An 8752-nucleotide genomic window follows, 5' to 3' on the forward strand; every position below is an offset into this window, starting at 1 on the left:
TGAAGTGATTGACAACACATCAGAAGTTTCAGCAACATTTGCGCCACGTATGAACTATACCACATAACTTGTTAAAAAATGCACTTTTACTAGACTTGCGTAAATAAAAATGTTTATAAACTACTAATGTTAGTTTTAGTAGTCGCGTACCAATTGCCGGTTTTTTCTGATATTGCTGTGATCATTTTAAATGTGATATGATTTTCGTTTGCCGTGCATCACGTTTGACAGTTTGTAGAGATAGAGGTTATGTATGTGAGTTTTTTCGTTTCTGAGTATTCTAAATGAAAGTAATAAAGTACCTTATATGTTTTTAGTTTAATTTGATATAGATTTATTTCATAATTTCAGTTATTTAGGCATAAACATTATTTATGCGTTCATCAGTTTTTACATATATGTATAGATAATTGAAGTAGAAACTTTTGTAAATCAAGCATCAGTTAATAATTAGATGAGAAGCTTTGGTGAAATATCCAATATTTCAAAATGGAGGCAGTCTTGTGAAGTTGTATGTGAATTTTGAATTTGATATGTGAAGACAGACAAGTGCAATAACAGACTTTATAAAATGATATAACTAAATTCTCATGTTGCAATCACGATATCGAAGTTAATGGTTTGTTTTTCAGTTAAATTTATTTCTATTGGTCGACTATTAGATAAACTTAATAATCAAGAGCAAGGGAAGAAGATAATAGTAGATGTTAAAGTTATATTGAATAATAGGAATATTAGCATCGTTGACTTGATAAATAACGTGTTTAAGAACCGATTAAGAAATTGTGATTAAGAAATAATGTGTTCTCATAAAAAAAGGAATTCAAGCTTTTGCATTCAGTTTTAGACTTTTTATACTATTAAGATTTTTATTTACTTTTTTATATCATAAGTTATACTTATAGTTATATAGTTATAATTATAGTTATATCATGGTTGTCCAATATTTTAACAGAAACAGAAATTATTAATTAGAAAATTTGTATAAAAAACTTTATTCAAAGATACAAATATAAGAAAAAATGATTCCCTAGAATACTTTTAGATCTTTCCATGTGTTACTCATTACACAAAAATAATTTTTTTTTTTTATTTACTAAGCTATAGAACCCCTTACAGGGTTATTAGCAATATACACAATTTAGTTTACATTTGGTTGCACATGCATTTGTATTTACCGGCTGAAGATCTATAAGTATACATGTAAAAATACAAATAGAAAAAAAAAAAAAGAAAGAAATTAATCTAGGTTCTGCGTAATAAATTTACATTTAGGGGTATATACCATGATTTTTCAGAAATTTGAAAATGATTAACAATGGCTAGATAAATGGTTTACACAAGAAAGCACCTATTGTATGAGTGCGGAAATCGAGTTGACAGAATTTTTGAACCATATTATTCCTTCCATTATCAAGTAGTGGACACTGCTATATAACGTGATTTAGATCTTGCTCCGGATAACCACACTGACACTTTGGAGCATCAATAATTTTAATTCGGAAAAGTGAGGCAGCCAGATGGTAATGATTTGTCCGGCATCTGTTGGTCCAGAAAACGAAATTTCTGGGGAGGTTCTTGTATGCAAACCATTGTTTGGGACTGGGATTGTAAAAATGATTGAAGAACTTGGTGCCCTTAAGTTTGGATTCATCGCGAAGCCGCTCTTCAGTTTCATCTTTCGCCTGCTTTTTGAAATTCTTAGTAAAATCGGAGGATAGGACTAGGATATCAGTTGAGATTTCGAGGTTAGTAGTATTTTTGACTAAAGCATCCACTTTTTCGTTGTAGGAAATTCCAACGGTAATCAAAGAGGATTCCTGGGAATCTGGCAGTTGCGCTAGATTTTATAGGGTTGGCCTTTGAAGACTTTCCTAGTTATCGAGCTACAGGGATTGCAAATAAATGTAACGTTTCGTTCGTAAGTTAAGAATTGAACAAAACTCAGGATGTTGTGAGAGCATCCAAGTTCAGAGAGCTTTGTTAGCAGGACGTCGCTGTTGACATTATCGAATGCTCCTTTCACATCAAGGAAACAAGCCAAAACATCTTCATTTTTGTAGAAAGCCTCCTCAATTGTAAGGGTTAAAATAGCGAGGTTGTCGGAGCAAGACCTTCCGGCACGAAAGCCTGCCTGAGATGGCGGGAGAAAACCTTGTGCTTCTGTCCACCACTGAAGACGCGTTTTTATCAATTTTTCGAAAATTTTACAAAGGCATGAAGTTAGCGATATAGGTCTAACACTGTTGGAGTCTCTTTTATCACTGAAAAAAGTAAGACTGTCTTTCCATGAAGGAGGAAACTTACTACTAAGATAGATTTCGTTGAGGTGGTCGAGTAGAATAAGTATAATCCTGATTGGGAGATTAACAATGCAGGCGTATTTAATTTTGTCAAGTCCTAGAGCAGACTTAAGGCTGACATTATTAAGTAAGTACAAGATTAAACTCATGAAAATCAAAAAAAGATGATAGGAACTGATTTTCCTGACCTCGACCTAATAAAGAAGTATCAAGATTTGATGGAACCCAGCATGGGGCGATCTTGGTAATCGCTTCCAGTATTTTAGCTTCACGATTTGGAAAGGCTTCTTCAACTTTTGACTTTAGCCCATTTATTTTTGAGAATTTTGCATTTATTCCAGACGTTAGAAACGTCTATATTAAAATTAATGCTTTGAGCGAATTCTCTAAAATTGCCAATCTTCCCTTTCTTGATATATTTTTTAGCTACTGCTACACATTTTTTGTATTCTACATGATCAATTGACGCACGAGTGTACTTCCACTTTTTGAGCGCAGCCTTTCTTAGCCTAATGAGTTTATCGCATTCAATATCCTACCAGGGTACAGGGTTCCTGTAATTCGCGGCATTTACGGTTGTTTTAATAGGAGTACTCTTAATGATAGTGTCTATGATTAAGATAGTAAAGAAGTTATATTTATCGATCGTATGTAATAGATCGTAAAAAGGATCAAGGAAAATATTATATGATTCCTCTAGGAGAGATCTATACTTAGTCCAGTCAGTTCTTTTAGATATGAGTCTATGATGAATTCTCATAAACTGCACTTTTTCAACTTTTAGTTTGACATTTAGTAGAAAATGATCCGAGCTCCATGAATCTTCAAACACTTTAAGCGTAACTTTATGAAGGATATCGGAAGATGAGAGGGCTAAATCTAAGTTTGAAAGTTTTTTTCTGTGGAATTTAATGTGGATGAGTGTTTTATCATTGATTAAGATCAGGTCTGATTCAGTTATGGAATTACAGAGTCTAATTACAGTTAGATCGTTTTTCATACAGTTCCAGATAGTATTCTGTTACCATTCTATACTATTCTAACTGAGGAATATTAAAGCCAGGAACCCTATAACACTCTACTAGAATAATTTCAGGCGTTACGTTAGTAATGTTAGTCCCTCCGCTTTCCAAGTGGTCGCGAATGTTACAGAGAGATTGAATAGGATAAAAAGCAAGTGGTTGTTTTATTAGGAAAATGATACCTCCTCCCGATCTATTTTTTCTATCGATTTTGAATGTGTTAAAGCCAGAGAGAAGAAAATTTTTGTTTTCATTAAGCCATGTCTGAACTCCAATAAATACGTCAAGAATGGAAAGTTGTTTTTGAAGCTCTTCTTTGCACCTAGATAAGTCTCTAGAATTCCAGAAAACAATATTAAGCTCGCAAGTGGTGGTGGTTCTATTGTTTTGTTGAGTCATTATCCTAGACAGCTCAATGTACAATAGGTTGGCTTGTGGATTCCATGTTATCTGAAGCTATCGAAAAGTCGGTGTCAGAATCCGCGTCGTTGGCAGAAGTGGAGTCATTCTGTTTGCGATTCTCCGAGGACCAATTGATACAGAGTTCAAACTTCTTGAAGATTCTCGTAATTTTATTTTTGATTGATCTACCATGTATATTGACGTAGGTTTCCCGAAGTATTTTTATTAAAAGTGGGGTATCCTTAGAGAAGGACATTGCTAGCTGCATAATGTCTGAATTACCTTTGGCTTTGATAAGAAAGTCTTTGTAGTCTTCATACTTCAAGACGTATAAGTGTGGATATTGGTTAAGGAAATGCTTAATTGATTCTAGTATATACTCCATGTCTTCATGGTTAGATAGCTTATCTGTGGCATTCTTTTTAATTATCTTATTAGCTAGTTTGGTACTGTTTGGTATTTGGGGGAGGTTTCAAAGATTTCAAACAGTCCTTATTGTCTTCTTTGGACGCTGTGTGCTCCTTAGCTAAGGTGGCTAGGTCCGTAGTTGTTTCATTAGAATCAGAAGGCGTGTTGCTTGAGCTGTTCGTTGATAGAGGTCTTTTTGTAGCTACTTTACTTTTAGACATAGCAGTAAGGTTGACATATGTCGTATTTATTTCCTGAGAACCTTGGTGACTACTAGGTTTAGAAATATTTACGTTGCGTGGTCCAGAGTTTGTAAACTGAGTCGTCTTACAAGAGTCATTGGACTCCTGATTTACATTGACGTTTTGACTAGTGCAATGTTTCACTAGGTGCCCTTCTTTTTTACATACAAAACATGTTGGGTTATCCTGCTTTAATGTATGATATAGATGGAGAGGTACTAATTCCTAAATTCTTGAAAATGTTTTCCAGCTCAGTGTGAGGAATAATTGAACATACATTTGAAAGTATGATTCGTTTGGCTCTCTGAAGGAGAGGCCTGAGAGATAGAGTGCGTCCTTTTATGTTTATACTGATGGATGCGAATCATATATTAATGGGGTTTATTATTTGTCCAATAGCAGATGTGTATCCTTTAATAGAAATGTCTTCGTGTGCGTCAATGATCAGTTCTTGTTCTTTTTTGGGGAAGCCTGCTTTTTGCATAATGCTAGCGTAGGTTAATCCTGAAGAAGTTTTGTCTTGTTGCTCTTTGCTTGATTCCATGCTTGACGTACGTGAGGAACTCCTGTACTCAAGAGTGTAACTCTCGTTTTTGAGGAAAAGAAAAAAAAAGGGGGAGAAAAGAAAATCTAAAGAATTTGGATAAGCTCGAATAAATCGAGCTACACCCCACAGGAACGATTGACAAACTAAACCACACAGTCATTAGAAACTATATAGTGTTGAACACGCAAAACGAATCCTGAACAGAGAGTTTACTAATACGTCCGTACCGCGTGACAATTGCTATTTCGTACTTGGCGATAAATAAAAGTTTAGATACTACAACTATTAGATATTTTGTTAGAGGAAAATTTTCTTGAAATATACAGTGGGATGCTCTGAATTGTTTGTCGCTTTATGTACTAAGTTGGAATGCCTTAAAAGTAAGGTAGAGCATGAGATGTTTGTAACTGTCCTCTGTAAAAATTGCAGCTGTACTGATATTACTTTGCAATGTAACTGCATAATTCAGCTTCCTATGGTTTCTTGTATTAACAAAACAAATTTAACTTTAGTAAAATTGCTTGAAAAAGAATTTTCAGGTCGGCGTAAAATGTTATAATTGCAAAGAATTTTAAAGAATTATAAAAATGGAAATAATTTCATCTGGAAATGTATTGCTTATTCAAACGTTGCTATTCGACAATAATGGTTCTGATTTTATCAAACTTAAAAAGTTGAAGTATAGATGCTATGCTTACTACCAAAATACATATAAACAAAAAACCTTATAAAAGTTGTAAGTGCAGTGTTTCATCATGGAAACGATGTACACGAGGGTCATATTACATGTTTGTTAAGAGTCGGGATTTCTACTCGGTTACACGTTGAGACGATGCCTTTGTAACTGAAGAAACATGGCCTAGACGTACTAAGAACGCTTACATATTTTTCTTGGAGAGTTATTCGAAGTAAAAGAGTTGCATATTATAATAGCTTTATAATAAATATGGCACTATAAAATTTAACATAAGGTAACATAACAGAAATTATTAAGTCGAAGTATGATTGTATTAAATACCTACATAAATAAGTAATAGCGATAAATTTCTATATACATATTAATACATTCGTGTTGACTAGAAAAAGGAGGTAAAATTTTGCAAAAAGTAACTAAATCCCAACAAAATCACTGTCAGTGTAAAAATATGTGCCAAGTACGTTCACAGTGATCGTGGTTATTTCGATTTCAACAAAAACATTGCCAGTGTATCCCAACGAAAACACTATCAGTGTATCCCAGTGTAACGACCCACGATCTTCCCTCTCACTCTATCCATTTCTATCTCACTCTACCTATTACTATCTCTCTCTATCTATTACCATCTCTCTCTATATTTGTATCCTAATACCTTATTATTAAATTACCGCGTATTCTATTATCTTAATACTAATTAATATTTTTGTACCTTATTTTTACATCATATATTATAAGTTCCAATTATATTTTATTATAAACACAACGTATATCGTACGTTTTCATTTACGATTCGAATAAGACCGCCATTAGAAAATAAGACATTACGCATGCGCGAACTCCAACTAGCGGGTATATAAGGAGCTGCGAAAGCAGCAAGAGACACTTTGCTCCTGGCATCAGGTTCCGAACAGACGAAGATCTTGAAGGTAGCTGATATACTTGTTACGTCCTAACTAGACGGCGGTCGTCTCGAGCGGCAGAGATCAACCTTAGAGGTTCTTGCTCTTTTAAAGTGCTGAAGCACACCTTGAGTAAACTTTCTCTTATAAATAATGTAAGGAGAGGGTGGAGAGTGAACTGTATCGCTTGTTTGGGTTTAATAATTGTATATGTATTTGGCGATTCGTTGTTTACATACCAACTCCTTCTTCTATGTTTGTGAGTATAGAGTCGCGGATGCCACCTCGCCTGTGTAGCCGGTCGCTGGTCGCTCGGGGTTGCTTCGCGTTGCTAGTTCCTTTGTCTCACGCACTTCCCTACTTCGTACTTCGCGGAGTTACTCTACGCGGTCAAAAGGTGGCGGATTCGAACTGCGCGGAATTCTTAACTATTCCCTTCGACTCTTTACGCGATTCACCGTTGCTACGCGTCACGCCCTCACTGTTACGATGTTACAGTTCTCGCGTCGCGGCGATGGTCAGAGATTCGCTTTAATCTCGGGGTGACTGATCCTGATTGAAGGAATCTCAAAACTCTAAAGACTCTAAAGACTGTCGATCGATTGGCTCGCCTGCTCTTTATAATATTCCTTTTGGGTCATCCTTCGTAATACCCAAAAGGAAAACGCTTATGTGTTATTTTGTTACATCAGCTCGGCGGTGTCGGTTATACTCGCTCGCATAACAATGTTTTGAAATGCATCAGCATTTCTCGCTTATTGACAACGGAAAAGGGGACCAGGTGAAGGCCGGATGTAACATACTCGTCCAGTAAGATCGAGACCGCTCCTTTAGAGGTAGCGACCGTTCTAGCAAATACTAGTTGATGCTCCTTTAATATAGAGTTCGTGCTCGCCAGAAGCAGACGAATCGCCTGCCAACAAGCGCTAGAAGCCATTCCTAGTCAGACACATTTCTAAGACCGGTCTTGAAGAGTCTTTTTTCCAGGGTAGCGACTGATGTAGAAAAGATAACGAAGGGCTTACGGATGCTTAGGCAATTAGGCAAAGATTATATGTTTCATGGAACCTTGAGACCGCTCTGATGTTATAGCCACCTATAACTTTGGCAGCGACCAGGGCATACGAGACAAGATCTATTGCAGACACATACACAACACACTACACCTTGTATAGAGGATCCTCTACCGCGAATAATATCACCTAACCTAACTCTCGTTCAACGATATATAACATAACTCTTGCGTTATCGAGATAAATAATTATAATTACGTTCAATATAACTTCACATCCATATAATCACACATAATATAATCTCATATCTTATGATTTTATTAATATTTAACTAGATTAGAATAGATATCAATATTGCATTAAAGTTAGGATTAGAATAAGTATTTGTTGAATAAATTATTGTTAATGCGCAAATCATGTAACTTCTACTAATTTTTTTACATCGCAGGTTTCGAGTGCATTCTCCAATGCGTCGAATTTTTGTTACTGTACTTTTAGAATAAAAAAAGAAAATTATAAAAACAAAGAAATAAAGTCGGGTATGATCCAATACAATTTTATTTCTAATCACATTGTGAGAAACGAAGTCTACCACACCAACCAACTAATCAACAGTTTACAGAAACAATGCACACATTTGATATCGAACCAATAGCACTTAAACAATCAAAACACTCTGCTCACAAAATTAGGTACGTACACGGAGAACGCTAATTCAACAATGTCTGCCTCAGCGGCTCGTCTTACCCTTCGCAAAAAGAACATGGCCCACAGTAGGTATATTTGGTAGGGAGCGTTACTTATAGTACATAAAGGAATTGATTAATTGAAAATGAGAAGCCAAAATATTAAGTACAAGAGGAAGTGGACCGCAAATTTTAGGTTTAATTTAAGAAGCATGCGAATGGTCCCGCAGAATACACTGTTCGACAAATTTTGACTTTTTTTCGATTTTGTAAGCGTAAATAAACATTTCTTATAGATTTCGACGTGCTGATTACGAATCTGCAAACCGCTTTTCCCCAGAACGTACAGTTTTTGAAAAAATCAATTTTGAAAAAAATGACAAATTTTCAACTTTGGAATTTTTTTCTGCTTTTACCGTAGAAGTTATTTAGTTACTCTTTGCACGAAATGATTTTGTGGACTCTCCCGAATAAAATAATATAAATAGTTATTAGAGTATAAACATCGAAATAGGTTTAAATAACAATTAAAG

This window comes from Calliopsis andreniformis, chromosome 1, assembly GCF_051401765.1.
Source record: "Calliopsis andreniformis isolate RMS-2024a chromosome 1, iyCalAndr_principal, whole genome shotgun sequence".
Classification (NCBI taxonomy): domain Eukaryota; kingdom Metazoa; phylum Arthropoda; class Insecta; order Hymenoptera; family Andrenidae; genus Calliopsis; species Calliopsis andreniformis.